Consider the following 6,822-nt stretch of genomic DNA (forward strand, 5'->3'; position numbering starts at 1 on the left):
AGTCGTCTTGTGCAACCAGTCTAAAACCGAACGAACAATATCGTACACGTACGCGATTCTATATAGTTGCGTTGGCCGCCTAGAATGATGATGGTCCCCTCACGGCTCCGAGAAGCTGGTCCGATTTCCGACGTCCCGAATAGATGCATGACCGTCGCATGTCGGATGATGTATTAGCTGGTATAATCTGATTTCTGCGCACGATGTTGTTACTAGCTGACTGGAAGAGACGATGAGTCCTTCGCAGATTCCCTGCTCCGTCGGTGTAAATCAAATTCCTCTCAGATGCCGAGTGAAGACGTCCACAGCAGTAACATTAAGAGATGCGTCTACCTGTCAGTGGTATGCGAATAATCTACACGACAGCTTCGACTGACAGATTCCTCTGACTCAACAACCAGCAACATGTTTCATTTTGACGCCCTTTTCCAATGGAAATTCGATCATTCAGTTTGACTTTAGGCTCGTCGCGCAAATGAATAGCTTCAATGACATCGCATCTTTTGAATAATTCAACCTCCGCAGTGACGGAAAAGTGTGTAATTTATTGACGTCCCTTGTTAATAGCGTTTATCTTTGATATCATCGATGATATCAAAGACGCACCCGTCGTAACAGATTAAGGATAGGCCTATGTTCTTCAAAAACGCGATCGCACAAATCTGGATAACAGCAACTGATTTTTAGCGTTTCCCAACAATTGAATGCCTGGGATTTATGAGATTGATGGGTATATGTTATGGTGTCTGATAAGGGCCAGAGCGTAAAATCTCTGGTATACAATGAGGGCGCCAGAACGCCAGAACGCCAAAACGAAAAAAAACATCCAATTATCTCTGAAAGTCTGTTTTGGCGCGCCAAAACAAAAGAATATTCCGTTTTGGTGCCCCCGCCGAAACGAACTTTCATTTTGGCGCCCCCGCCAAAATAAGCATTCACCCACTGTGAAATAATTTTTCAATTTGGCGCGTTGATCCTGTGTTTAATTTGCATAAATTTGCATATATAGAATTATTTTACGTGGTTGAAGGTTCGTTTTGGCGGGTGTGCCAAAACGGAATATTCTTTTTTTGGCCCACCAAATCGGACTTTCTGAGAAAATTTGACGTTTTTTTTTCGTTTTGCTGTTCTGGCGTTCTGGCGCCCTCATTTGCATACCAGGAAATTTACGCTATGGCCCTTATCAGCCACCATGTAGATAATGTGTTGTTAATTTTTGACCAGAACAATTATACATACCAGGTACAAATGATTAACTTGTTGATTGTTATAATTGCGGTACAGATCCCAATAATGCCTGGGATTTGTGTGTGCTGAATAGGTAATGGGAGATTTGATGATGTTAATTTTCTAACAGACAATTATATACATATTACCATACACATGACTCTGATAATTGCGGCAAGCAGTTTCCAACAATGCCTGGGAGTTGATGCCCAATAATAGGTAATGGGCGATTTGTTGTTAATTTTCGAACGGAAAATAATCATACAATCAAAAACATGATTACATCGATGATAAATTGCGGTAAAAATAGCTCCCAAAAAAGCCAGAGATTTGTTTGCTAAGGTGATTCATCTACACACGGGTGCAATTTAAAATTATCACAAATTGAATAGTTTTGTTTAAAATAGGAATATAGATAATCATATAAAAAGGAAGGGGTTATATATTAAGGAATGCTTAAAGTTTCTGGTGGTTTTGTCCATAACTAGATTGCTAATGTCGTTTTTCTATGAGTGTTTTCGTCGCCAAGGCAGCCTGTCTTGTTACACTCTTTCGTCTTTTGGAACTATGTTTCTTCTACCAGATTTATTTACTATATTCTCATTGGGTGTATAAACTAGGGTCATATTATATGTCCATGCAACACCTAAATCTGCTACGACCCGGCTCTGGTTCTGGCTTGCATTCCCTCCATCGGCTCAACTTGAGTTAATGCCAATATCATAATCACTACGTGTCCATGTCATATCGGGTGACTCGCGATATGTCACTGCCTTCCTAGTTTAGCTACGTTAGTTTTTTCTGTCCGTAATACATACATCTCCATCGCAACATGGAGGGTTACGTTGAATTGACGCATTATTATTGCAAAACGAATTATCAGGTTTTACCAGTTGGCCGATATTTGTGATTCATATAGTGTCAATAAAATGCCAATCGTATCATTTTTATGATTCTCTTCGGTAACGGAGTTTACCGGTATTTAAAATCAAGCTATACCGCTTGTGAGCTTATTCGCACGATAAAACAAACATTTACAAATGCATCCGCGCTTGTAGTACACACCGACGTAGGGGTACCATCGTGTTTGTGCTGGAGTAATCAATTCAATAGATTAATATCTGATTCATGAAAAAAATGTTTCTATAATTGAACTTTCTAATCACCAATGAGATGAAATTGTGATGATCGACAGTGATTTTTTTTCGCGCGTGTCTTCAACCCGAAGTCAATTTGAAATTTTTTACGTAAGTGTCCAGGGAAAAGGCTATTTCATATCAACGCTGAGCTTAGGTTAACTAGGGCCAATTATGCTGATGTGAGGTGAATTTGACTTATATCTGTTCATATTCAATTAAATGTATTCAGTTTTCTAATCTATTATCATATATTTATTATTCTTTATTCACGAATAAAATTTCATTGGAAAATTACAAAAATGATAACAAGATGATGTAATTCAAGTCGGTGGACACCAGGACCCAGTTCAACAGTTATGAGTTAGAGTGAACTCAGAGTTAAGATTAGTTAATTTTCAGTGAGTTAACTCTGAGTCAAATCTTAACACAGAACTGTGGAACTGGGTCCAGGAGAATTTACAACAATAAATGTATATCCATAAATTCTTAAAATCTAGCAATAAATCATGAATCATAAATCTACCGATTTCGATCAGAAAATCGGACTAATGACACGAACGTTTAGATATCGTGATAATAAATGGCATCCAAATAATGGTTAACATTATTCAACATTTGAGTAAAATGTAATAGAAATATTAACATCTGCATCTGTGAAGGCCTGTAGTCAACGGTGACCCCGGTGCTGATGACGTTTGTTTTATGCGACGATTCGGAATATAATAAGCGAGCCTCTGTATCTGATCTCTATACTTACTAATGATACATGTCAGTGGCGCATTAGTCGTCATTTCCCCTAAATCGACCCCAAGGCGTTTCCCCAGGATAGTGCAGAATTAGAGTCTGTCTCCTAATAATCTCTATACGTTATTTGCCTGACTGGCTAAAAACCTGAAATCGATGGCTACCATAAGTGAAGGTATACACACGCACAAAACACTCTTGACGGTTATGGGAAATCGTACTTAAAAAAAGAATTACCGCCTTCATCGCATTATGGCCTTTGGGAAGAAATTATGTATTTGTAAGCCTCCAGTGGGGAATTAAATCTGGCAAATTACCAATATCCAACGTTTATACGTTGTAAAAAAAGACTCGAACACACAGCTCAAAGGTGCTGATTTTCATAAAAGTGAATTACCGTACCGGTAGATGGACTGGAAAAATGTGATGGAATGGAAGTATAATATACATAATTCGAAAGTAAATGAACATCATGATCGTGTTACAATAAATACCAGCAGATTAAAGATAATTAACGAAGGCCATATGAGATAATCTTGTTTAGATGAACCACATAACCGATCTCAAACATGATAACAGTTTGATTCATTTTCAGGGGCTACATCTTTTGAGGCATCCGCTACTGTGTCCTTTACTGCATTTCTTCAGGCTCTGCAGTCGAGGGTACTTTTTGTTTAAACGATATCATCTTATTAGATGGCAGTAGCCGATGGTTACGCTTTCGTGGATCTTCTTTCCTCCAATTATCGGTGATTGAGCGCGGATCGTCTTTGCTTTATGGCTGACACACGGCCAAACAAATCGACAGCCAAGACGAAGAAGATGCCTTTATCATCGCAAATCAATATTCATCGATTACCAGTAATAATCGCATATGTATACACGGTGCCTGATGCTTGCTGTAAATCGGCGGAATATGAAAAACACTCAACGACCTTTCTCTCATATTTAATAGCATTTAGAACAAGTTCTGCTTCACGACGTACACGCAATAAATAATCAATCTTCGTTGAATCATGTTTCGGTTATATGCCTCCCATGATATTTTCCATGAGTAATTCCAGTAGGCTTTAAAGCCCAAGAACGACATCTATGAAACATCATATTGGACTCGAAGTATCTGGGGGACAATAGAAAAATTATTTTCAATACAGGAATTAAGGAGAAAATTCATGTAGGCCTATATATAGTCCTTTATGGTCTACACACGTAACCTAATGAAATGTTCGGATTTTCTGTTAATCGTCAGAAAATGTAAAAATGTATTCATAAATCGAATTTCTGGCAAGCCAAAATATACGTCTCAAAATACACGAACTAGGCATAGTTGTTTCTATCATTGATGTAGTATTCAGGTATTGTCCCAGGATGCTTTCGCATTCGACAACGGTGCCAATCTATTCGCATTTAAAGCAGTAAGATGCTGCAAAAATGGCATATGAAAGATAAGAAATTTAATTTAGGATGAAGCTTCTCTTCTATCGGCGTTTTGTTACGTTCATTCCCTGTTGATAATTGAAAACCAATAATCGTCTGACTCCACAGTCCGTACACAAACCGGAAGTGTTATTGCTGAGAACGTAAACGTCGTTACGTTCGTATCAAAATAACATAATCGCCGTTCATCAAACCAAAACTAATGTCCGTAATTTCTGTAGACGGTAGAAATTGATGGGCATTTTTCATCCGCGCTTGAGATCTTATCACGGCAATATCTCGTAAATGCCCTCGTAGCAATACGGATAAATTCCATTACTCTGTAGCTACCTTCTTTGATACACAAAAAAAGGAATCAGAAATTATAACTGATTCTACACAAAATCGCACAATTTCAGGCAATACTCCGTTAAGATCTTTTGTAGATAGATGTATAGGCCAATTTAAATCAGTCATACCCGATTTATTCAGTAAATGGAAGTTTGATCAATAGTCAAAATGAATTTACATCATCTTGCGAAGGCCTCTCGGGGACAACCATTAATAAGCAATGTCAAAATATCTGATTAGCTCATAAATATTTTCATGAGAATTGGTATGTCTCAGTGATGACAAATGGACACGAGTATTACATGTTATTTCATATTTTTAAACTTTAGTTTATCTCGCGAAACTTTTTCTGGGTTTTTTTCTGGGATCACTTTCTGGGAATCATTAATTGATTTTTTCAGTATCAGTTCGAAGAATGTTTCCTGTTTCTCTTTGTGAGTCATCTCACATTATATCATATATCTCACAGAAATATCTGTGAGATTTAATCGTATTGGTTGTATATTTGTCAAAGCCTACGTCGTTCGGATCTCGAATCCCAAAAGTAACCCTATTATTGTAGAAGATTGTTCGAAGCTTCCACAGAACTCGAACCCACGTCACCGCGCCGAGAGCGATGGAAATTTAGAATTCAGACGCCGCATAAAGACTATTGAATTCGGTATAGCGAACGTAGATATATAATTTGTTGAACCTTGCGTAAACCCATCGGTTGCAGCGTTTGGGGATAAATTTGTAGATAAGTTGGCCACTAATTCAACTATACGTACACAGTATTTAACCCTGACAACAATCCGCATCAAATATGACCATCTTATTACGAGGCGTATCCAATCATAAATCGTATTACGTCGTCGATATATGTATGATACATATTGGCTCGCGAAATCAGATCTGACTCTTTTCAAATCGCCACGCGAAAGTTTAATACGATTACGGGTCTGGCTTCGGCGGAACGTGGTTTTGTCATATACACGAAGTGACCGCTGTAAATTGAACCGGTTTCGCTGTTGAGGTATCTATAACCCAGTCCTCGACAAAAGACGATTATAATATAACTAATTGCAATTTTTGATTAAAGGGAATTTCTTTCGACGCGATAATAACCTCTTGTCAGACATCGGATGGTTCCTTATATCATATTCTAGATTAGTGAACGAAACAGATCGGCTGGAAATCTTAATTACGTGCAGCATTTTACTACGAGAACCTTCTGCCATCTTTCCGAGCACTTTCTTGTCTAATCGGCTTAATATAAGCAATTCAAGAAGAAATAAAATCGGATCAACGGTTGAAAATTGAATCCTAGTTGGTGGTTAATGGCATGCATTACGTAGGCTAGGATAACTTCTATCAAAATTCCTACTCCCCGGATACTATACGTCTTATAGACTGATCCCAGTTGTCTGTTTGTTAAGTTTGTTTTTTTAGACGAGATTTTAAGATCATTGTTTTCCAAATCCTTGGAGATAAATACAAATGTATAACCATTAGTCTTACCTCATAGCTGTAACGACAAACATGATATGAAAATAGCAAAGACAATTTAAGATATTTCCCTGAGGTTAAGTTGATACTGTTTCATGAAATAAGATCTTGTGGGGATATGGGCTATGGAAAATGTCTGCTTTACAAGTTTGAATAATTCGCAACAAATTACCGGTGAAGTAAAGTATATATATCCACGTTTACGAGTAATGCCGACGGGTGGTCACCGAGCAAATTAGTTACATATATACCCGGTAAGTCTATGATTTGTGGGATCACGGGAGATATTCGAGACCCGGGGTTATATCCCATTAGGTTCAACCGCTGTTGAGTGAAAGCTTGATATCTCCAATAATGCCACGGCTTTTCCTTTTATAATGGCAAATGAGATTGCTACCGTACCACCTGCGACTGGGTATCAACGCCAAGTATCAAACGAATTCATGTCGAACTCGCG

Source organism: Tubulanus polymorphus, chromosome 5 (assembly GCF_964204645.1).
Source record: "Tubulanus polymorphus chromosome 5, tnTubPoly1.2, whole genome shotgun sequence".
NCBI lineage: Eukaryota > Metazoa > Nemertea > Palaeonemertea > Tubulaniformes > Tubulanidae > Tubulanus > Tubulanus polymorphus.